We start from the raw sequence: 25,213 nt of genomic DNA on the forward strand, positions 1-25,213 counted from the left end.
GAAAGTGTGTCTTTGAATCCAGGTAGTAAATTCTCTGTTCTTGAGAATGTCCTTCAAAACGTGATTTGGAAAATAATGTTTTAAAGCAATACTTACCAAATGTAAATGCTTATACAACTCCCCAGAGGGTCTTATTAAAATATTATGTAAGTTCTAATTCAGTAGACCTGGACAGGACCTGGAATTAGACCTTGGTGTAAGCTCCCAGGTGATACCTGTATGTTGATTACAAAACTCCATAGGAAAGGGTAGGGTAAGTTAGACATTTTTGACGAAGGAAATGACCTGATAAAGTGAAAAGTGTAGACTAGGGACAGACTAAAAGGTGGGGACACTGGTAGGGTGAATTAAGGGGTGGAAAGAAGTGATTTAGCCTAAGTGGAAAGATGAGAATAGGATGAGGGTGGCAACTCAACTAGTGAGGATGGAGGACGCGAAGATGGATGAATATAAGAGTTTACTTTCCTACCCCCAAATTTGCCTACACAATGGGATCATTTAGAGATCTCTAAAATGTCCTGATGCATGGATCCTAGTGCAAGACATTACGATTTAATAGGTTTTTTCTATGACCAAGGAAATCACATGATTACATAGCTCCAAAACCAAGTCCATTCTAAACCTCTCAGAAAGCCAAGGTGGCTTTCTAAGGGCAGACTGTCCCCAGAGTGATTTGGGTCTTAGCAATTGATAAGTTGTGTCAGGTTTTATTTGGTCCTGGCTGGGTTTATGATCCAGATTCTTACAACTTAAGAGTATTCTTAAGCCATGAATCATCTCCAGCTTGTAACTAGTCATGCTTCCTGTCTTTTTACTCCTGTTCATCTGAGTATCTCCTTAAAGGATTAATGGTAGTCCCACATTCTTCTAAGAAAACCAAATAGCTATCAAACTGTGGTCTTATTGTGGACTCTCCAAATTTTGAGTCCCAGTAAAAACATTAGCCAAATAATCAAGAATCACTGGTGACATTCTTGTTAATTTCTCTATTCTTCCTTCTGTCTGTAAAGCAAGTCAGTCAGTACAGTTGCTCAGTCATGTCTGACTCTTTGCGACCCCATGGACTGAAGCACCCAAGCCTTCCCAGTCCATTACCAACTCCTGGAGCTTGCTCAAACTCATGTTCCTCAAGATGGTGATGCCATCTGACATCTCATCCTATGTCATCCTCCTCCTGCCTTCAATCTTCCCCAGCATCAGGGTCTTTTCCAATGAGTCAGTTCTTTGCATCAGGTGGCCAGAGTATTGGAGTTTCAGCTTCAGCATCAGTCCTTCCAATGAATATTCAGGACTGATTTCCTTTAGGATTGATTGGTTTGGTCTCTGTGCAGTCCAAGGGACTCTCAAGAGTCTTCTCCAACACCACAGTTCAAAAGCATCGATTCTTCAGTGCTCAACTTTCTTTACAGTGCAACTCTCACATCCATAGATGACTACTGAAAAAAAATTTGACTAGATGAAACTTTGTGGGTAAAGTAATGTCTCTGCTTTTTAATATGCTGTCTAGGTTTGTCATAGCTTTTCTTCTAAGGAGCAAGTGTCTTTTAATTTCATGGCTGCAGTCACCATCTGCAGTCACCATTTGCAGTGATTTTGGAGCCCAAGAAAATAAAGTCTGCCACTGTTTCCATTATTTCCCCATCTATTTGCCATGAAGTGATGGGACTGGATGCCATGATCTTAGTTTCTTGAATGTTGAGTTTTAAGCCAACTTTTTCACTCTCCTCTTTCACTTTCATCAAGAGGCTCTTTAGTTCCTCCTTGTTTTATGTCGTAAGTGTGGTTTCATCTGCATATCTAAGGTTATTGATATTTCTTCCAGCAATCTTGATTTCAGTTTGTGCTTCATCAAGTCTGGCATTTCTTATGATGTACTCTACATGCAGTTAAATAAGCAAGGTGACAATATACAGCCTTGACGTACTCCTTTCCCAATTAGGAACCAGCCCATTGTTCCAAGTCTGATTGTAACTGTTGCTTCTTGATCTGCATACAGATTTCTCAGGAGGCATGTAAGTTTATCTGGTATTTCCATCTCTTTGAGAATTTTCCACAGCTTGTTGTGATCCACAAAGTCAAAGGCTTTAGTGTAGTCAATGAAGCAGAAGTAAATGTTTTTTCTGGAATTCTCTTGCTTTTTCTATGATCCAATGGATGTTGGCAATTTGATCGCTAGATCCTTTGCCCTTTCTAAATCCAACTTGAATATCTGGAAGTTCTTGGTTCACATACTGTTGAAGCCTAACTTGGAGAATTTTGAGCATTACTTTGCTAGCATGTGAGATGAGTGCAATTATGCAGTAGTTAGAACATCTTAAGCATTGCCTTTCTTTGGGGTTGGAATGAAAACTGCACTTTTCTAGTCCTGTGGCCACTGCTGAGTTTTCCAAATTTGTTGGCTTGTTGATTGCAGCACTTTCACAGCGTCATCTTTTAAGATTTGAAATATCTCAGCTGGAATTCCATCACCTCCACTAGCTTTGTTTTTTGTGATGCTTTCCAAGGCCCGCTTGACTTTGCCCTCCAGGATGTCTGGCTCTAGGTGAGTGATCACACCATCATGGTTATCTGGGTCATTAAGATCTTTTTTGCATAGTTCTTCTGTGTATCCTTGCTGCCTCTTCTTAATATTTTCTGCTTCTGTTAGGTCCATACCATTTATGTCCTTTATTGGACCCATCTTTGAATGAAATGTTCCCTCAGTATCTCTAATTTTCTTGATGAGATCTCTAGTCTTTCCCGTTCTATTGTTTTCCTCTGTTTCTTTGAATTGATCACTTACGAAGGCTTTCTTACATCCTTGCTATTCTTTGAAACTGCATTCATTCAGATCAATATATCTTTCCTTTTCTCCTTTGCTTTTCACGTCTCTTTTTTTCTCAGCTATTTGTAAGGCAAAAAACAACCATTTTGCCTTTTTGCATTTTTTCTTCTTGGGTTTGGTTTTGATCACCACCTTCTGTAAAATGTCAGGAACCTCTGTCCATAGTTCTTCAGGCACTCTATAAATTAGATCTAATCCCTTGAATATATTTGCCACTTCTACTCTATAATCATAAGGGATTTGATTTAACTCCTACCTGAATGGTCTATTGGTTTTCCCTACTTTCTTCAATTTAAGTCTGAATTTTGCAATAAGAAGCAAAAATAAAGCAAATGCCTGAATAAATATTCAATATTATTTGCTTAATAATAGCTGCAATTTATTGTAGAGGTTCTCAGACCCAGGCCTGCCCTGGTGGCTCAGACTGTAAAGAATTTGCCTGCAGTGCAGGAGATCTGAGTTTGATCCCTGGGTTGGGAAGATCCCCTGGAGAAGGGAATGGCTACTCACTCCAGTATTCTTGCCTGGAGAATGCCATGGACAGAGGAGCCTAGCGGGCTACAGTCCTTGGGGTTGCAAAGAGTTGCACACGACTGAGGGACTATCACATTCTTTTCCTTTCTCAGACCTGTGAGGTTTTGTTTTGTTTTGTTTTTCAGTGAACAACTGTCTGAGACTCATCTCATCCCACGTTAGAATCTCTTCATGTTAAAGGGATATTAGCAATTTTAAAACCTACCATTAGTGACACCTGTAATGGGGCAAGGATGACACATACTCATTTAGTACTTTATCCTTTCAGGGTATCTTCAAATACATTTTAGCCTATCATTGATAATTGCCTGGTTAGCCTTTAGAAATTAATTATCTTGACCAATGATCTCATAACCATCACACTTAATGTTTTTACTTTAAAGTCACAAATCAGGACTGATTTTCCAAAATTTCTCTCCAGTTACCTTTAAAGAGTTTCACTTTAAAGTTTCAACATTTAATAATACAAATATCAGACAGGTAATAAAATTAATATAATGCTAATAGAAAATATTACTGATTAATAGAATGCAGCCTTATGTGGCTATCACCAAGTAAAAATGATCATCAGCTCATGGCCACTCTTGTTTTGCTTGTATTACTGTTATCCCTCTTTTCATTGCCAGTGGATAATTTTGTAATGATTCTGAGATGTGTATATCACTTCCATGGAAGGTAAAAATATGTAAGTGGTAATGTTATTTGACAGTTTGGTAGATAAAATTGTGGCATATTCAAAATAGCTTTTCTTATAGATTATTAGAAACTATGGAGCTAATGATTATTTGTAAATTTGTAGTAATTTTAATAATTTAAAGCTGAGGGAACTCCTTTAACCTTCCTCTCTAAGGGGCAAGCTGGTGAGCAGTGTCATGGTAACTGGAAGACCGAAGGCAAACTGCTGCTGGGATTTGCTAGGGCATTTCATTTGGTGGGATCTTTTGCTCTTCCATCAGACCTCCTGGAGTTGCTGTCATTACTAATGACAGTATTGTTTTTTTTTTTTTTTTTCAATGTCCAGGTGGTGTACTATATAGCGGTTAAGAGCATGGACTCTCAAGTTAGACTCCCTTGATTCCATGCCAATTTCTACTGTACAAGTCACTTTAAACTCACTTTCAGTTTTGTTGTGTTTCAACTTTCTCCCTTCTGAAATGAGATAATATCGACACCCAATTCATAGTCTGGTTATGAGTATTAAATGAGACTGGGACACATGGCAGAAATGTCGTGGTGATGATGTTGTAAGTTCCTTAAAATCTGGTAATGTCTTTCATTATGCTGTTACCCTGCAGTGTCCCGTCATCCATGTGCTAGTGTTATGGCGCTTATTTCCTGTCTGTGTTTTTCTTGGACAGATTATAACATCCAGAGGGCACATCATGGGCCTTCAGTAAGTGTTGTTGAATGAATGAGTGAATAAACTCCATCTTTCCCATTACCAGTTCTAATTCCTAAAGATGTTGCTTCCAATTAATTGAAGCCAAAGCACTAACAGGTTGTTCAGTTGGTCCAGGCCAGTTAGGTGAAAAGGTATTGGTCATTAAGAATGTCAGATCCATCAGAAGTCACATTCTGTCCACTCAAAGGCATACTAGCATCAGCCTCTGTCTTTATTTACTCTTTTCATGCAGATATGGTCCCCTCCTTCTACCGATAGGCTCATACATACTTTTTTAAAAAATTAATATATTTACTTTAATTAGAGGCTAATTACTTTACAATATTGTGGTGGATTTTGCCATACATTGACATGAATCAGCCACGGGTGTACATGTGTCCCCCATCCCGAAACCCCCTCCCACCTCCCTCCCCATCCCATCCCTCTGGGTTATCCCAGTGCACCGGCTTTTGTCCTCCTGGAAAATAGAAGATGGAATGCTTATTTACACCCAAGTAATGGTGTTTGCATAATCAAATATATGGGACCTGGTATACCAACCCCCAAAATAAGGTTGAAGGCAATATAATGATCTAATAGCTACTTTAAGAAAGTGACTTAGTTCAAATCTAAGTTACAACCCCTATAAATTTTGAATGTTTTCTATTTCCAAGTGTTTTTGATAAAATAAGATGTGTATCTCACATATACATACCAATCCACAACCCAATACCCAGAGTATAGGTACCTTTGTTTTTATAGGCTCCATTGGGGGAGGCTGTGCCCCCTTTAGTGTATAATTTAAAGCCCATAGATCACTACCTAGCCCAGTACTCAATAAATATTCTTAAAAATTTAGCAGGAGAAATGACACCCAGGCTTGTAGAAATTACAGTTCTCAATCATCCTCCTGCCAAAGCGAGGGATTCTGCTGATAAAATTCATAAAAGACACTTTCCCTCAATTCATACATAGGAAAAAGAGAGATGCATTAATTATATTATTTTTTTCCTCGCCTGTGTGTCTGTGTTTCCTTAAAAATTGACACTTTCTGTCTGTCCCTATCAAAAGTCTGCATGTGATAGATTTGATTTGGCAAAAAAAATCAGGTTTGGCAAAAAGAAAAAAATTTTTAGTATAATTCCCTAGAGCCCTATGATCATCCAGTTGCGGAAGAACACCTTTGGGTTATAAGGAGAAATGCTGCTTAGAGGGCAGGGCTTGTAAGTGACTTTACCTGCATCCCCCACTCAGAGGAAATTTTAGCTGAGAGCTAAGATAATATGAGATAAAATTATGTGATAATTTTAATATGAGAGCTGACAGGGAGGCCTTCTCAGTCCATACTCTTCCTTCTACCCCCTACTCACTCTTCTTTCTGGATCAGAGATAAATGTATATTTACAGGAACTTGGAGTTCACAGTGTCTCTACTGAGATTTATCTTTGTCTCCTCCAGTGGCCCCAGGCATGCATGTGTCCTCAGTCACTAATTCCTGTCCAACTCTTTTGCAACTACATGAACTGTAGCCCACCAGGCTCCTCTGTTCATGGTATTTCCCAGGCAAGAATACTAGAGTGAGTTGCTATTTTCTTCTCCAGGGGATCTTCCTGACCCAGGGGTCAAACCCACATCTCATGTATTGGCAGGCGGACTTTTTTGTTTGTTTTTTTATTGACTGAGCCACCTGGGAAGCCCTTGGCCCCAGGAGGTAGATTCAATTGTATGTGATTGACAGGCGAGGAATGCCTAGCTAAAAAGATGAGGTAACTGGTCTGAGGTTACCCAGCATGTCAGAAGCAGAGCCAGGGTTGGAAGTGAGATTTCTCTGACTTATGGTACTGCCTGTTTTTACCCCACAACACGCCGTGTTTTCACATGGGCACAGCTTATCTTGCTTGTTCACTAGCAACTGAAGAATTCAAAGCCAGATATCCTCAAACCTATGGCACAGGCTCTGTACAGCACAGATCTGCCCCATAGGACTTTCACTTGTCCTTTCTCATTGACCATCAGGACAGTTTCATGATAAAGGAGCAGCTGTTGTGTTAGTCCTATTTCATAAAAGAAGCAGTGGGATCTTCAAGGGAAACACTCCTGGTCACCTGGTTCAATGGGAGCAGACACTGAGTCAAGATACCCAGATAATTATTTTTTTTAACTTTGTATTTTATTTTAATTGCAGGTCAATTACTTTATTATTAAAACCACTAATATTGTAGTGGGTTTTGCCATACACTGACATGAATCAGCCATGAGTTTACATGTGTTCCCCATCCTGAACCCCCCTCCCACCTCCCTCCCCATCCCATCCACCTGGGTCATCCCAGTGCACCAGCCCTGAACACCCTGTCTCATGCATCGAATCTGGACTGGCAATCTGTTTCACATATGATAATAAACATGTTTCAATGCTCTTCTCTCAGATCATCCCACCGTCCTTCTCCCACAGAGTCCAAAAGACTGTGCCGTACATCTGTGTCTCTTTGCTGTTTTGCATATAGGGTTATTGTTACCATCTTTCTAAATTCCATATATATGTGTTAGCATACTCTATTGGTGTTTTTCTTTATGGCTTACTTCACTCTGTATAATAGGCTTCAGTTTCATCCACCTCATTAGAACTGATTCAAATGTATTCTTTTTAATGACTTAGTAATATTCCATTGTGTATATGTACCACAGCTTTCTTATCCATTCGTCTGCTGACATCTAGGTTGCTTCCGTGTCCTGGTTATTATAAACAGTGCTGTGATGAACATTGGGGTACACATGCCTCTTTCAATTCTGGTTTCCGTAGTGTGTATGCCCAACAGTAGGATCACTGGGTCATATGGCATTCTATTTCCAGGTTTTAAGGAATCTCCACACTGTTCTCCATAGCAGCTGTACTAGTTTGCATTCCCACCAACAGTGTAAGAGGATTCCCTTTTCTCCACACCCTCCCCAGCGTTTATTGTTTGTAGATTTTTGGATAGCAGCCATTCTGACCCACGTGAGATGGTACCTCATTGTGGTTTTGATTTGCATTTCTCTGATAATGAGTGATGTTGAGCATCTTTTCATGCATTTGTTAGCCATCTGTATGTCTTCTTTGGAGAAATGTCTGTTTAGTTCTTTGGCCCATTTTTTGATTGGTTCATTTATTCTTCTATAATTGAGCTGCAGGAGTTGCTTGTATATTTTTGAGATTAGTTCTTTATCAGTTGCTTTGTTTTCTATTATTTTCTCCCATTCTGAAGACTGTCTTTTCACCTTACTTATAGTTTCCTTCATTGTGCAAAAGCTTTTAAGTTTCATTATATCCCATTTGTTTATTTTTGCTTTTATTTCCTTTACTCAGGGAGGTGGGTCATAGAGGATCCTGCTGTGATTTATGTCAGAGAGTGTTTTGCCTATGTTTTCCTCTAAAAGTTTTATAGTTTCTGGTCTTATGTTTAGATCTTTAATCCATTTTGAGTTTATTTTTGTGTGTGGTGTTAGAAAGTGTTCTAGTTTCATTCTTTTACAAGTGGTTGACCAGTTTTCCCAGTACCACTTATTAAAGAGATTGTCTTTTCTCCATTGTATATTTTTGCCTCCTCTGTCAAAGATAAGGTGTCCATAGGTGTGTGGATTTATCTCTGGGCTTTCTATTTTGTCCCATTGATCTATATTTCTGTCTTTGTGCCAGTACCATACTGTCTTGATGACTGTAGCTTTGTAGTATAGACTGAAGTCAGGCAGGTTGATTCCTCCAGTTTCATTCTTCTTTCTCATTGGCTATTTGAGGTTTTTTTTTTTTTTTTTTTTTTTTGTATTTCCATACAAATTGTGAAATTATTTGTTCTAGTTCTGTGAAAAATACTGTTGGTAGCTTGATAGGGGTTGGATTGAATCTGTAGATTGCTTTGGGAAATACTCAGTTTAAATCAAACTTGCTACATTGCTTTGCCTAGTGATCCTGTAAAGTTACAAAAAAAAAAAAAAAAGCAAGCCAGATAAATTCATACTCATCCCTAAAACCTATAACTCCTACACTGCTTTGCTTCATATCACTGCTTCTTCCTATAAAAGTAAAAATAGCTCAAATTTATTGACATGTACAGTCCTTTTAAACATTTACCTCAATTCTATATGGAAAGGGCTATTACCACCCCATCTTACACAGGAGGAAACAGAGACTGAGATATGGATCCAAAGATTTCAAAACAAATAAATGGCAAACCATGTAGAATCCTAGACTCTTAGCCGTTCATTCAGCAGTAAATAATTGCAGAACAATCACTGTGTCCCAAGCACTGTGCTAAGTACTGTGTGCTAGAGTGTACCTAGAGTGGTGAGTGAAACACAGACAGCCCTCTCTTGTGGGTAGTGCTGAGTAGTGGAGGAATATAGAAGCATTGAACACATAGTTGCCTAGATGAATGTGCAGTTACAAAATACAGTAGGTGCTCCGCAGAAATGCAGGGACCTATGAGAAAAGGTAGTAAGGAAAATCAGAATTTCCTGTGTCTAGATTATCTTTCTCCTCATCTCTATTCATTGCCCATCTTACTAGATGTACAGCCCTGCTTGCTCCATAGAACTTGACCTGATCATCCTGCTGGAAATAATCACTTCTCACTCTTGAGTCTCATCACACTGTCTGAATGGCTTTCATTCTCACTATTGGTAAATGTGTTTCATGTCCCTCTGAAGAAACATGAAGTCTGTGAAGGCTCAACCCTTTTCAGTGTCTATTCCTAAAGTGCCTGGTAATAAACTTAACAGAATAGAATTCAGTATATCTTTGATAAATAAATGGATGCCAGTTAGAACTTACTTGCTTCAGCAAACCTAACAGACTACTAAAAGGAATGATGATCTGCCTTTGCAATTAAATTTCTTTTGTAACACACGATGATGCTGGCAATAGATGTGGGAATTTGGAAATCAGATGTAGGTTTCCTGGAAGATGGGGTTAAAATGGAAACATATCCCATCTCTTTTATTCATTAATTCACTTGCTCACTCATTCAGTCACTCATTTTTTGTCTAATAAGTCTGGGGTTTTGGCTATTAATATTTCAGTGAGTTTATATGAGTATCTTAAGGGAAGCAAGGGCTATTGGATTTCTAATTCCTAAAAGTATTTTCCTACTAGAACTCCACACTTTAACCGAGGTCACCAGCTGAGGCAAAATATCTAAGGAAGTGCAATAAAGTCAGAGTCTTTTTAATATACAACCAAGGGTATAATGTTGAATTGCAAAAGTATGATCATTGCAGTCTTTCAATGGCCTCAGTTGATTCAGAGATAAAACTTAGAATAGTTAGAATGCAGTTAGGTTTCTGAAGGTTTGGATAATATAATTCTAGCTCAGAATTATCTGGAATGCATGTTAAAACCCTAAGAGATTCTGATTTTGAAGTCAAGATTGAGAATTCCAAATCTTCCTATTTAAACAAACTGCCTAAATCATTTTAAGACACATTAATGTTTGAGACCCACTGACCTGGGGAAACATTTAATTTAACTATGAGTCAATGGATTCTTTAAAAAATGGTGTACCTTGCCTCTTCTATATTGTTCTAATCCAGTCTGTTTTGGTTTTCAAGGATCAGAGGTCTTTCTATAAAGCTTTCAAAGCAATAATAAGTAAAAAGAGGCTTGTTGGGAAACTAGAACATGAAATCTCAGCAGATGCCCAAGTGTACATGTTAGAATTAGAAATTCAGACAGGAGCTGAGGGGCTTTGCTTCAACTCTCAGAGCCAGCGTGATTCTCCCAGCTCTGCTTCTCTGGGTATCCCTGCTATTCTACCCATTCTAACAGGTGTCATTTGAACCTCTGCTCTTCCAAATAGGAGATATATAATCCCCAAATGACTCTCTGCTCCTTGCTCTAGAAAATGTAAGAACCCAGCAGGACAGAAACTTCCTTCCCTTCAGCTTCTTTATTCAGCTTATTACCAAGCAAGTCTTTGTTGACCCCGTTTGTGTCAGTTTGGTCCTTCTATCACCCGCCCTGTGGATTCATCATTCCCCCCCCTGTCAGGAGCCTTCTGGAAGGGGAAGGCGACAGAAACTGACAGGGACAGTGATTGTTCACTGCTGAGACCAACCTCTGCAGGATATCCATTTAGCCCTTTGGGAGAGAATTCAGAACCTAACTTCCTCCCTTAGGTTGCTGTCCATCCCTCTCGGTGCTGAACTATAGGCAGAGGAGTAGCTGAACCTGCCAGCCTGCTTCAACTCTAAAAGTCATCCCTTTTTCACGTCAGAGTTTCACTTTGGGAAGAGAGCTGTTGTAAATTAAGTGGAAATACAGAGAAGGAAAATGAAACTGCAGGGAATATAAATGCAGTAGAATGACAGCTTCATGTAGAACAGAAACTGGGAGGAGAGAAGGCATTCACCCTGAACGTGATCTGGGCCAGAAATTTTACTTCAAACAGACAAAATATGGAGTCTCCATGTACTTGAATTCATATCAAAATGCTTATGCTATTATTCCTATCCATAGTCTATCATAAACAGTCTTGTCTTGGTTGTCTTTTTAAGAAAAGCTAACATACCATATAAAATCAAATCAATAAAAAATCAAATGAAAGAATCGAATGTAGATTTGATGCCTGAAGTTCTGTCTTTTACACCTGGAATCCACTGTTGTGCCTTCTAGTTTGCATTTAAAAGTTGTTTTCAAACACTATTAATCTCCTTCATTCAACAGTCAAGCTACACTACCATAAATAAATCCTGTGGTTCGCATGGATATTCATAATGATTTATTGTTAGCCTTGGTGGCAAAAATCTGTGTTTCTTTGAAGATGAGTGCTCTTTCTTTTCAATATGTTTTTACTTATGGCTGGTTTCTTTCTCACATCTCTGGAATTCTCTGCAGACAATACAATGCAACAATATAATATAATCCTTATTTGCCTATATAGTTGAATGAGTTGCCTTTCAGAAACCAAGGTACCAATTCTAATTAGTAGTTTATTTTTAGACTCTCAATGTACTTTCTACAAAGAAATAGAATGAATTGCTTTTGCTTTAGCTTGAGTATTACTTTCAGTTTATTAAATAGTTTTCTATAGTTAAAAAGGATAAATTAATTATTTTTTACTTCCTTGACTTTGGTCCAATGTAAACGTGAGTTTCAGTGAGAGTGTGGAGTCAGGCTTTGACTCATTGGATTAGCTAATATGATGGTAGGTTTTTGAATGATTTAATTTGTATTACTAAAACAAAGCCTAAAGTTGAGTTAATTGTTGGGGTCTTAATATATCAGTCTGGAGCTACAGTTTTTATAAGGGCATCAAACAATTTATGTATGGTAGCAAATCAGGAAGATATGAAATCCATACTCAAAATGAAGGAGGTGGTTAATGGTTTGGGCAACCAACTTTTAAGTGTTCAGTAGAAAAAGTGTCACTGAGTATCCTGCTAATCTCTTGAGGTTCATTCACAATTAAATTACTACATGGAGATGGTTCAGATAGACTAGCTACTTAATGACATGGTTTCATTGATAAGGAAGAAAATATCCTAAAATAAGTATGCTAGGAATGACAGATCCTCTGCCATTTGAAACCTAAGTTTAATTTTGTTTGCTCTGATACCTAAAATATTATCATACATATTATCATAACTTTATTTGGAAACCTTATAGGTGATAGCCAGAGTCCAAATGTAGCCTACATGGGTGTGATGACAAGTTCTGTGGGAGGTATGATCTAACTTGAATCAACAATACCTCCCCCACTACTGAACAACCACAGCACTTTTTCAACTGATATTTGATTAAATTCCATTTCACACTTCCTTATATCCTGTCTTGAGCTCCTTTCTAGTTTGCTTATGTGTAGTGTGAGAGGTTCAAAGACCTTGGGAATCTAACACACAGCAGACTCCTAATGCTGCCTTTTCTCAGTCGTGTGTTCTGAAATTTAGGTAGCCTCTCTGAGAATCTGTTTGCTCATCTTTAGCAAAAATATAATGTGTAACATTGCAAGGCAGCTTGGTTCCTAGGGTTTTCTTACCCTCTGTGAAGACGCTACCTCAATAATAGTTGCTCAGTTGATAATCCCTACCTTGTCCTCCCATTCAAAATTTATCTCCCCTGGCTAAGCTGTAGGATCTGTGAGTACTCAAGTCCAAGCCATCCAAATTATCTATTTTATAAACAGGAAATACTTAAGGGGATGTGTATGCATGTACACATATGTTTAAAGAGAAAATGAGAAAGAGAAGGCGAGAGAGAACACACCTTTTTCTAGCAGGACAATAATAGGAATTCAGTAAATATTGTATTACATGCATGGAATATGAAATAACATTGTATATGACCAAGAAACTCACATAGGGTCTTAAACTTTGAGGAAGTCCATCCTTCTCACCCAACTCTCCCTCACTCTGATTCAGTAACAATTGAGTTCATCGAAGCAGAGGGAGATCGGGCTATCAGCTGATTCTCAACTCTAGAATTAATTAAACAGACTTAACCATGTGGCCTGGTCACAGCCCCTGTTGAGCCCCTAAAAACTTGAATGGGTGTGGCTGAGAACAGATCAGAATATATGCCTCCTCTGAGCATATGTATCATGAGGAAAGAGATGGTGAGAGAAAGAAGGGCCGCATATGTCCACTTCCTTCTCCCAAAGTCATGGTTTAGGTGCTATTCGTCATTCCCAGAGAAGGCACCTCTGGTTCTTGGGAGGTGGTGAGAGTTCAGGGGTGACGAAGGCTGTAGGAGTGGAGCCCCCTTCACGTGGACCAAATCATCAGGAGGGCTCCACCCTCGCTCTCTCTTGCTAAGCAACTCTGTGAACTCAGGCACTAACTGCCACCATTTCTTCCAATTCCCTCCACTGTGCTGGCCTCATTTCTGACCAAGCTTGTTCATAGTCTCATTTGCTGTTTCTTCTCCCTCTTGTGTTCTTCTTCCAGCCTTTTGCATGGGTACCTTTTGATCAATGTTTTGTTTTCAGTTCAAATGCCATTCTTCAGTCTTTGTCTCACAATCATAGGAATCATCTTCTGTCATTTCTCTTTCTTGTTCATCACCCCATATTAATTTTCTCACTGCACTGCCCTGTGAGGGCAACTAGACCTCTAGGCCCTAACACTAGGCCCTAAGTACTATGGTCTCCCAACTAGACTGTAAGTTCGGTGTCTTGTTCACTGTTTAGACACAGAAGAGTGACAACCACAAAGTGGTATAGTGCCTAAATGGTTATTGAATGAATGATAATGGATGATAATATCATTAGTTCAGTTAAAGTTTGCATAGGGCCTACTCTATCAGGTTTTGTGCCTACTGTAACATTAAGATGAATATGAGGTTACTTTAATCAAGGGGCCTTTTATGAGGGCATTCAAGTGTGTAAGCATATTCTTTAACTAAGGGGAGTGAACACAGTATATTCAGCAAACAAGGGGAGAATGTCTTCCCTTAGCAAAGTGGTTAGAGGAGACAAGATTTGGCAAATTGGGAGTTTCCAAGTAAACATGGGCTACAATTATCTTAAAGATGGGGATATGTATAAAGAGGCTTGGCAATGTGAAAATCTGTTTTTATTAAATGACTTACAGGCAACTTGCAATGCTTGGGTTGTGTAATGCATATGCGGGAGTGATAAGAAATAGGGTTAGAGAGACAGGCAGGAGCCAACTCATGAAGAGATTTATGCTATTCTAAGAAGTCTGGACATTACCCAGAATTCTGGTCAACAATTTAAATTTGAAGCATTGGTGTGATAAAATCAGACTTAGTGTTTTAGGGGGAAAAGAAAAGTACAGAAAATAATGAGGTTAGACAGCATTGGAAACCAATGGGGAAAGTATGAGTCTATTCAATTATCTGGCTAAGAAATAAGGAGAATCTGTTTTCTTGAATATAAAAGTAAAATGTGAAGGTAAACATATAAATTTCCACATCTCAGCATTGTTTAATAGCATGTCTTTGTGACCCAGAGTTCTTTACCTATCCTGTGGAGTTCAGGTAGCTGGAGGATTATGCAAATCCTCTTTCCAGCTCAAGAGGTGTCAGTGGTAAGAGAGAAACACAGTAATCAACTCCAGGATGGAGCAGATCCTTCCTGGTCATCCCCCTGAGTGTGTACTTCCAAGCGGTAAGGTAAGCCCAAAGACAGAGAAGCCGTCACTATTTCATATTACCGTCATCTATTATTATCAGGACCAGTGCGTAATTTGCAGGACCCAGTGCAAGATGAAAATGTGGGTGCCCTGTTCTAAAGTTACTAACACTTTTAAGGTGTGGCAGAATATTAAACCAAGAGCCCCGAGAGCCCCATTGAGCCTATGCAAACTCACACGGATCATGTGCCCACTGTGCTGCCCCTGGTTCTCACTGGCTTCCTCTAGGGGTCAGGTTCCTCGCTGACTTTAAGTTTTGATTGCTGGGAACAGTTGTCATATCCTGTAACTATGACATTAACCCAGGTTACTAGATTACCAGTGCACTGGATCGCGATTCTTCCTGTGCTCAGCTGAGAAGGTTAAATGTTCCCTCCTGGGTTTCAAATCTACTCTATCACTTTCCTGGCACCTTGGTCAAAGGACAAAATCTCTGTACTTCCATTCTCTAACCTGCAAAATGGGAATGATGAGACAAACTGTGTTTTAGGATTATTATGAGGACTAAGTGATTCACACTTGGCAAGTGAATGAAACATGGTAGGTGCTTGGGTCATTTTTCTTATTGTTTTGTAGATTGTATTCTGGAGAGTGAAGCTTACTTGGTTCCCTGTAATGCAACAATTACCCTTCAGGGTGAGGCTGGTCATTCAGTGTGCAGAAATGCTTAATTTCAGTGAGGTTGAATTTACCAATCATCTACTTTATAATTGATTTCATTGTTGTGTTTTAGGATATGTTTTATTATCTCAAAGACATAAAGCTCTTACCATATCTTTATCTTTGGAAAATTTTATGTAGATCTGTAATAATTCATTTTATGTATCATATTAAATCAATTTCTAGGGGAAATCATTGGTCCAGTGGTTAAGACTACACACTTCCACTTCAGAGGGCCTGGGTTGTATTCTTAGTCAGGGAACTAAGATCCCACATGGTATGCAGTGTGGCCAAAAGACAAAATTTAAAAAAAGAATCCAATTTCTTTTTCTATATGGAGTCACCAACCTTTTGTTTCTTCCCTTTGCACCCCAATATAGCCAATGATCTAGCCATTCTTCTCTCCCTTGCTCTTTTACTCTGGGCCTTTGCAAAATTATTTCCTCTGCCTAGATTTCTCTTCTCTTAGATACTATACAGATAAGTGCCTCAACCTCCTTCATGTTCCAGCTCGAATATTCCTTTCTTATTGAGGCTTTTAAGCTTATAATTACCCCAACACGCACACACTTTCCTTAGCACTTCCTTCTACATCATCTTTTGTTGTGGGGTATTTTTTTTTTGCACAGCATTTAATTGCCATATGAAACACTAAATAATTGAAATTTATTTTTTGTCTTTCCTTTAAAATGTAAAGTTTATGAGTAGGGCAATAATGTTTTTTCTTGTGTTGTATTCTCAAATTCTAGAACAGTATTTCCTCCTTAGAGGATTTCAATGGTCCCTTTTCAGAATAATCCAGAGCAATTTATAAACAGTTATATCTTATTATTCTTCTATATAGAATAGTAAAAATTCTAGCTTCACACATATATTAATACAAGGCATCTGATTAGGAAATCTTCGGCTGACTTTTTTTTTTCTTGATTCCTTCTGGAAACAAGGCCAAAACTGACAAGCATCTTTACTCTTTCTGTTTGTAAGCATAGGTGATTTCCTGGTTCACACATGAAGGGATTCAAGCTCTGTGTGTGTGTGTGCATGTGTGTGTGTGCATGTGTGGAGTGGGGAGTGCTCTGGCTACAGGATTTCTCTCTTGTTATCTGATTTACCACATCCATTAGGATGTTTTGAAAGAACAGCATGTATATTATCTATGGTGAAACGGACCACCAGCCCAGGTGGGATACATGAGTCAGGTGCTCGGGCCTGGTGCACTGGGAGGACCCTGAGGAGTCGGGTGGGGAGGGAGGTGGGAGGGGGGATCGGGATGGGGAATACATGTAACTATATGGCTGATTCATGTCAATGTATGACAAAACCCACTGAAATGTTGTAAAGTGATTGGCCTCCAACTAATAAAATAATATTAAAAAAAAAAAAAAAAAACAAAAAAAAACAAGCTCTTAGCACTAGCAATGGAGATATTTTCCAAAAATCACTGCACCAAAATTTTTCCTGAATGTCCTATTTTTTTAGCAATGCATTTATAAAATTTTTAAAATTATTTCAAAGAGAAGTGCAAAGGAAACAAAAATGAGGAGATTCCTGTAGGACATAGCAACCAATTGTAATCCAATGGACAACTGGGACCCAAATTGTAGCCCGAAGCTGTTGGGTATTTGCAGGTATTTGGGGATTATTGATAGCAATATTTCTATGTATTAGTGTTCCTATGTTTATTGGGGATAAATTATAGTCATATTTCTATATGTGATAGTATTCCTATGGTTGTGTTTTAAATAAGAGCTCTTATCCTTTATGAATCTATTCTGAAATATTTATAAATGAAACCATATGATGTCTAAATGTTCTTTGAAATAATTTGAGTATGAGTAGATGGGTAAGGGTATAGATGAAACAAGCTTGGTTATATAATTATCAAAGCTGATGGATGAAAATATTGGGTTTATTTATTTATAGTGATGTGGAAGTGTTGAGAGAGAGCTCCTTGGCTGCGGGTAGGAAAGAAAGACTTTGTTCAGTGTCAAAGGAAATTTAGTGGTTATCTAGATAAAGAGGAAGAGGAAATGCACTTGCCCCATTCTCGACACTAACTTGTCTACCAATGAACAATTTTATATATGTCAGTTCAGTTGCTAAGTCATATCCGACTCTTTGCAACCCTATGGGCTGCGGCACACTAGGATTCCCTGTCCTTAACTATCTCCCAAAGTTTGCTCCAACTCATGTCCACTGAGTTAGATGCCATTTAATCATCTCATCCTCTGTCACCCTCTTCTCCACCTGCCCTCAATCATCCCCAGCATCATTACCAAATGCCAAATGCTGAGCTACTTTACATCCCTTTATCTGATTCTTCTTGTTAAAAATCCCAAACAAGGTATCCTAGTTATTAGAATAAAATACCTTATTTCCCTTAGATATACCAGGAGATACATAATTTTTACAAGTTCATAAACCTGGAATTCTAGACTCACTGAAGTCATGTTATCCCACCAGTACCAAGCCAAAAAAGGAGTTTCAAAACCTAGTGACTTTAAGTTGACATTGCAAAATAATAAAGATAGTAAGAAAGTGGCTAGCATATACCTAATGTATAAAAGGGATAATTAAGAGAATTTGTCTACATTATTCTAAAATTTAGAGTTGAAAATGAAAAACTTTATTTTGACTGTTTGCTTTCATAGTTATTTTTCTTTTACATATTCTACCATTATTCCCAAACCAACTTTTAATGTCACAACTGATAGTGTGTGATTGATTCCCTGCATGTTACGTTGATCCCCTGCATTTTACATGTAGATACATCCTGGAAGGGATGTTGCAAAAAGTTGCATAAACCACGATTTATGTGGTTGAGCCATCATGCTTGATGATGCATTTAAAGATGTCAGACTCCATACTGCAAATGGCCAAATGCTCCACTTTACTCTATTGTAAAATGATTGGGGGATCTGAAGTTCTAAAGTTTCTGTCCCCAAAGGTTCTGGCATCTCTAGCCTTACTCTGCTATGACACATGAGCTTGACCTGGAAACGCTTCTGTCCTCTGACTTTCAGCACAAGACTGGTCATAGATATCATTGTTTCATGCCCATGAAAGCATAAAGCATTAATGGGCTAGGGCAACACGCATTATTTAAAAGGAGTTTTCTAATGTATAGTTGTGGATCCATGCCTAATAATGATGACAGCTTCTTGAGCCTGTGTCTTAGCTGACATCTGTGTCCCCCCAGAACCTGCCTGTATACAGTGCAATATGGCAATGCAGTATAGTTCAGTCTTAATATTGATAGAGTGCAACGCATTAGGGAGGACTGTGGCAGGCAACCTCTAGACACTTCATCTGTGAAAATGAAAAGGAGTCAGGCTGGGGGGAAAATAATCCCTGTCATTTCCTCACTTACTGGCGAGAAGAAAAGACAAGTGCAATGCGTAGTTTTGTTAACCCTCCTTTATGCACACATTTCCAATCATACCCATTATAATGTACTTAGCTAGAGGGCAGGTTGCATTTTTTTAAATGTGTTGAGAGCAGTCTTGATTTAGCTGGTGCTTATTTGTTTTCTATTGCTTGGTTAAGCCTGCTGCATTCTTTTTCCTATTTTACATGCCGAATGAATATGAGATGCTAGCTCTCAATGAGCTGAATCAGCGGTTTTCTGCCCTGGAGATTTTTGGAACAGATCAATGCTTAGGCCCCACCCCTGAGATATTCTGATTTAAATGGTTTGGATTGAGGGGTATTAGGAGTCTATAAAAGCACCCTTTGAGATTCTAATATGCAGCTAGGGTTAAGGACCACATGGACTGAGTCCATGCCTGGCAAGATTAGCTATGCAGGACTTAGTTTTGATATTTAGCAAGAGGTAGGACTGGTCACTATTTGGAAGGTTAGCTCTCCAGATTGGAGATGTTTTAAGTACATTGGTAGCTGAGGATATCAAGTAGAGGAAACTGGAGATATTCCCTAGTTCAGTTCAGTTTAGTTATTCAGTCGTGTCCGACTCTTTGCCTCCCCATGAACTGCAGCATGCCAGGCTTCCCTGTCCATCACCAACTTCTGGAGCCTGCTCAAACTCATGTCCAACGAGTCAGTGATGCCATCCAACCAACTCATCCTCTGTTGTCCCCGTCTCCTCCTGCCCTTAATCCTTCCCAGCATCAGGGTCTTTTCCAATGACTCAGTTCTTTGCATCAGGTGGCCAAAGTATTGAAGTTTCAGCTTCATAATCAGTCCTTCCAGTGAATATTCAGGACTGATTTTCTTTAGGATTGACTGGTTTGATCTCCTTGCAGAGATTAGAATTATTGCATAGGCCTCCCTGAGTGCCTGCCATAGAAAGAGTTTATTTGCCTTGACTGTCATCCCATGCAGATGTAAACATGAATTGTTTCTTTTGAAATATATGTTAAAGACTTGCATTAAATCTAGTGGTTCTGTATATATTATATATATATAGCATTTTCAAACTGCTTTAAATCTCACTTAATTAAACATTCCTATCAACTATCTTGGAAATTGGCTTGACAATATTATTCATTTAGGACAAGCAAAAATATTGAAGTTCTGAAAGGTTAAGTGCAATGAGCAAGGTCATATAATGATTCAGTAATGAACTGGGCTTCGAAGCCAGAGCTCTGGAGGTCTTGTCTATTGCCAGAGCCTTTGAATTTGACTTCTGTTGCAAAGTGAATGATGATTATGAAAAGTTAAGAACATAGAATATATTTTTTCAGGCAACATTTCAAAATCAAAGATGTATATGGATATCCTGGAACCTTTTTTTAGCATTCCTGGGAATTTTAATAGAAAAGCTTTGCAATTTTGTTTAATTTTATCCATATATAAACAGGCTCATTGTTCACTTTTTAAAAAAATTTTGATTTCTGCTATACAACACTGTTAATCAGTCATAATTTTATTTATATATATATATATATATATATATATATATATATATATATCCCTTCCCTCGTGAGCCTCCCTCCCTTACCTCCATCCTACCCTTCTAGGTCATCACAAAGTGCCAGTCTGGGCTTCCTGTGTTGTTTAGCAACTTCCCACTATCTATTTTACACTCAGTGTTCATTTTGAAGTAATTGGAGTTGTAAGCTAGAAGGGAATTCTGGGGGAAGAGGCTGCTTTTGATGTATTTGCTCTATATATGGAATACCAAGGTGAATAGGGAGGAAGAGATGAAAGCTTCCTACTCATAGCTGTTCTAGGACATTGCATATGTTACTACTTAAACCAGTGTTCTTGCCTGGAGAATCCCAGGGCTGGAGGAGCCTTGTAACCTGCCATCTATGGGGTCGCACAGAGTCGGACACAGCTGAAGCGACCTGGCAGCAGCAGCAAACCTTCTAATTCCCCTTGAGCAAAGAGAGAACATACCAGATTGGTGGCCTTTGGAAAATAAATACAATGTTTAACTATCTTTTCTGAATGCTTATATAACTGTGGAGAACTTCTACATTATCATCTCTCAATCATATTTCACTTCTGCTTACTGGGGAGATTACACTTCAGTGTAACACATACATAGGTATGTATCCTCCATGTATGGCGTGGTGTGGTATTAGTTGCTCCGTTGTGTCCAACTCTTTGCGACTGTCAGGCTCCTCTGTTCATGGAATTCTCCAGACAAGAATACTGGAGTGGGCTGCCATTCCCTTCTCCAGAGTATCTTCCCAACCCAGGGATCGAACCTGGGTCTCCTGCATTGCAAGCATATTCATTAACACTAGTGCCAAACATGTTGGTAGCTCCATATATAGCAGATACATGATGAAATATTTATCAATAATGACAACACTGTATGTGGTAAGTACTTCCCTCTGAGAACTCAGGGTCACAGTATGTATTTCTCCATATTTAAGTGAGAAAAAGTTGGGCTGGTGAATCCTGGTTTGGTACTTTTTCTGAAAAGGAAATCAACTTCAAATCTCAAAAACGGTTGTGAATAAGGTAGAAAGGGTATTCTCTTGTGTATAGTGAATCAGTAAACAGAATCTACTTTTTAGGGGATTTGATGTTGATGAAACCTGGACTGCCTAAAGTCATATTACAACCTCTATCTATAGAATTGACTTAGAAACAGACTTCTTCATAACCATTTGGAATTTTTGCCAAGTGAAACTTTTTCCTCTGATGCTCCACTTTGATTCAGTGTCGGTTCCCTTTAGTTACATAGCATCTATTTGTGATGTTTCTATTATCATAACACATATCTGCTGCTGCTGCTAGGTCGCTTCAGTTGTGTCCGACTCTGTGCGACCCCATAGACGGCAGCCCACCAGGCTCCCCCGTCCCTGGGATTCTCCAGGCAAGAACACTAGAGTGACACATATCAAGTAGGTCTAATTGATTATTTTGAAGTAAGCCCTATATTCTTCTTTCCCTTTAATTTTTTATTTTATGATTTATAAGGAAGTGTGCTTCAGGCACAAAACAGTTTTCTTCAACTGCATGAACTGCTATCTCAAGCAGAATTCTGTGGCAGAAGATAATAAGATCAAATGATCAGATTGAATAGTTAATTTTAAGACCAAGGCAGTCTACTTTTTCCACACATTTGAAATGAAACCCTTTGGTGCAATGAGAAACACAATGTACTGGTTTTCTTGCATTCGCATGGAGGTGATGGTCTTTTTCTGAGTTATCATTTAATTTTTTATACAGAGGTCTTTCTGAAAGTGAGTAGATGAGCTATTAATATTTAAGCCAAGATAATAGGCGTTAACGAGGACTGTCCTGAGCAAACAGGATTGTTTGATCCCCCTATCCATTGCTCTCCAGTGATATCAGAAGGTGGTTGGAGCTAACTGCCTTGTAATTGGAGTTTAATTTACCAGAAACATGGAATGATTTCAAGTCACTCATGGTCCACCTTTAGATGCTCAAAACATGAATGCGACCCACCATTGCACAAAAGACTGTTTTGCCACATTTTTATTTTAATTAGAAAGAGCTTCAACTTTTGAAGCTATTCTCTTTTCTTAAACACTTTCTTCTCACTTTCTCTCATGAACTTTTATGACTCTGGAGAAGATTCCCTGTACCAGCAGTGTTGACATGCTTTACATGTGTATCTCATTTAATCCTCAAAGCAGTCGTATGAAACAGGAGCTTATAGTCACCCTGTTTTATAGCCAAGGAAACTGAGGTTTAGAGTGATTAAAAGAATTGTCTGAAATCTAATACTCACTAGAGTCATAACTCCACCCCAGGAAGTATTTAATGTATGGATGTTTACAAACCCAGGTAGCACTAGTGGTAAAGAATCTTTCTGCCAATGCATGAGACACAAGAGACATAGTTTCATTTTCTGGATTGGGAAGATCCCTGGAGGAAGAAATGGCAACCTAGTTCAATATTCTTGCCTGGGAAAATCCCAAGGACAGAAGAACCTGGCAAGCTACAGTCCATGAGTCGGACACAACTGAGCACACACACACACACACACATTGGCTTGTTTATATGATACAAATCTTAAAATATCACTGGTACCATCCTTTGGCTTCAAGATCCAATGGTCAGAAATAATCAGCAGACTTTTGGCTTTGTTTTTAATGGTGAATTGGGTGTGTAAGTTGGGAGGAAGAAGAAGAGCACTAGATGGCAACCGGGAGTTACAAGTCTATAAGCCTAGAAGGATATTGGTGCCTAGAAGCAGACTGGGTTGCTGAAATCCAATAAACCTATTAGTAACTGAAACAACAGATAAACCAGGGAAAGCCAGAGAGGTCATTTGTTATGAATGTACCATCAAAATTCTACAGATTGGTGTTGGAATAACTCCCATGATTTGCTGATATCCATCTATCCTGCTCTTTTTATCTTTTTATTGAGGTATATTTGTTTTGCAGTGGTATGTTAGCTTCTGCTGTACAATGAAGTGAATCAGCTATGTGTATGTATATATGCCCTCCCTCTCGGACCTCCCTCTCAACCCCCCAGCCTCATGCATCTAGGTCATCAAGAGCGCTGAGCCGAGCTCCCTGTGCTTCCCAGCAGCTTCCCCCCAGCTGTCCATCCTACACATGGCAGTGTAACACGTGCACATCCTCTTTCCTTCAGGAGCATTTGCAAACCGGCCTCCCTGTCAGCCGGTGCTCATGCTCACCATGCTCTCCTTGCTCCCTGCTCTCACATTTCAAATCAGTTGGAAATACAGACCTTAAATTCTTTATTTCAAATCACTGATTGAGTAACCCTTGGATCAGGGCTCAATGCCCTTGACTCTTCGGGTCAGTGTCACGTGCCCCAGCTTACCTGGCTGGCAGTCCCCCAGAGGAACTCGTTTCATCCACCTTGGCTACTGTCTGTCTAGGAAAGACGTCACTGAGAATCTCTCAGTATCCATCAGTGCTGGTATTCCACTCGTATATTTTCCTTATGAAATACGGCTGTTGATCTTTAAGTTGCCATCTTTTCTAAATGTTATGTCTTTTGACTATAATTAATAACTCAAGTTTAATTATGCCCGATGACCTATTAATGATAAAGTATGTGTAAATTAAAGCTGAATGTAGACTAGCTGTTTATTAGCCATAATCATGCTTGAGCAATTGTTTGTATTTGCAGACAGGCACTTTCATTTATTATTTTTCATAGGCCTAATGAGGTTGAAAGCGTCAGTCAGAAAGCCCTACAAACATTGCTTTTAATGATACTTGAAGCCTTCTGCCACCAGAGTACTGTTGAAGAATTGATTAGGAGAGAAGTGTCCCTTGGGAATAGCAGAGGCCCTGTGACATGAACTCCTGCTTGGAATGCCCCTTTCTTTCTCTTCGTCTTACTCTAAAGTCTCTTTGATGGAAAAATCATGGGTTTTGATGTTTACCTAGCTATTCATGTCATCCTAGATAGGAAATTATTTTGTGGAAAATATTTTGTGGAAACTATTGACCCCTTCTGACCTCTGTTTTCATGTCTGTCAAATGGGTGTCATAAACAATAATGGTAATAATACCAACCTCATAAAAAATATAGTAAAAAAATGAAATAGCATATGCAAAATGCCCAGAAATGGATCTGATATAGATTAAAGTAATAATTCTTAGAAATCTCTAACGTGTTCTAGGTACATATGTAATTCGAATGTTTTCCACCTGCAAAGCCATTATCTTTGCCTCTCAGTACTACTTCTCAGAAGCCATTTTCTTATGTATTCAAAGGCAACAGAAACTGACATCACGTCCTGAGAGCTTCTACTTGGCCTTTTGCTTATCCTCTCTTGTCTGGCTTCTTTTTTTTTTTGTTGTTTTCTTGTCTGGCTTCATGTCATGATATTGGGTGCTATCAGGAGCATCTACTTCTTTTGTTGCTAATCACCGATCACATTTCTGGAAGTATTGTCCTACTTTGATACAAAACCACTACCCTCATGCTGCCTTCAAAATTCATGTGTGAGAAGAGGATTGGCTGCTTCATCTCAAGTGGAGACCTGCCTGCCCTTGAGCTTCCCATGACATCAGCTAAATTGTGTCCATTCTGCAAGACTGATTCTGTTGTCATAATTTGAAGCACTGTACATCATAGGGAAGGGGAAAATCCTTTAAACCTGAATGCTAAATTTGACTCTTTCAATGTTCAAGAAAAAAGAAGCACATGTTCACTTACCACAAGAAAGTCTTAACTGGTGTCTCGCAGATCCTGGGGGTGTTTCCTTCTATTTAGAGGCCTCTCTTATTTGTCTCTCTCTCTTCAAAGACATGAAATAA

The 25,213-nt window shown here is 38.9% G+C and overlaps 1 protein-coding gene across 1 annotated transcript in view; it reads left to right on the plus strand.

Moving 5' to 3' along the window:
• THSD7B (thrombospondin type 1 domain containing 7B) overlaps positions 1-25,213 on the plus strand; it is an 828,580-nt gene that overhangs the window by 397,197 nt on the left and 406,170 nt on the right. The gene's annotated exons all lie outside the window — the stretch shown is intronic.

The sequence above is a fragment of the Muntiacus reevesi genome, chromosome 3 (genome assembly GCF_963930625.1).
Source record: "Muntiacus reevesi chromosome 3, mMunRee1.1, whole genome shotgun sequence".
NCBI lineage: Eukaryota > Metazoa > Chordata > Mammalia > Artiodactyla > Cervidae > Muntiacus > Muntiacus reevesi.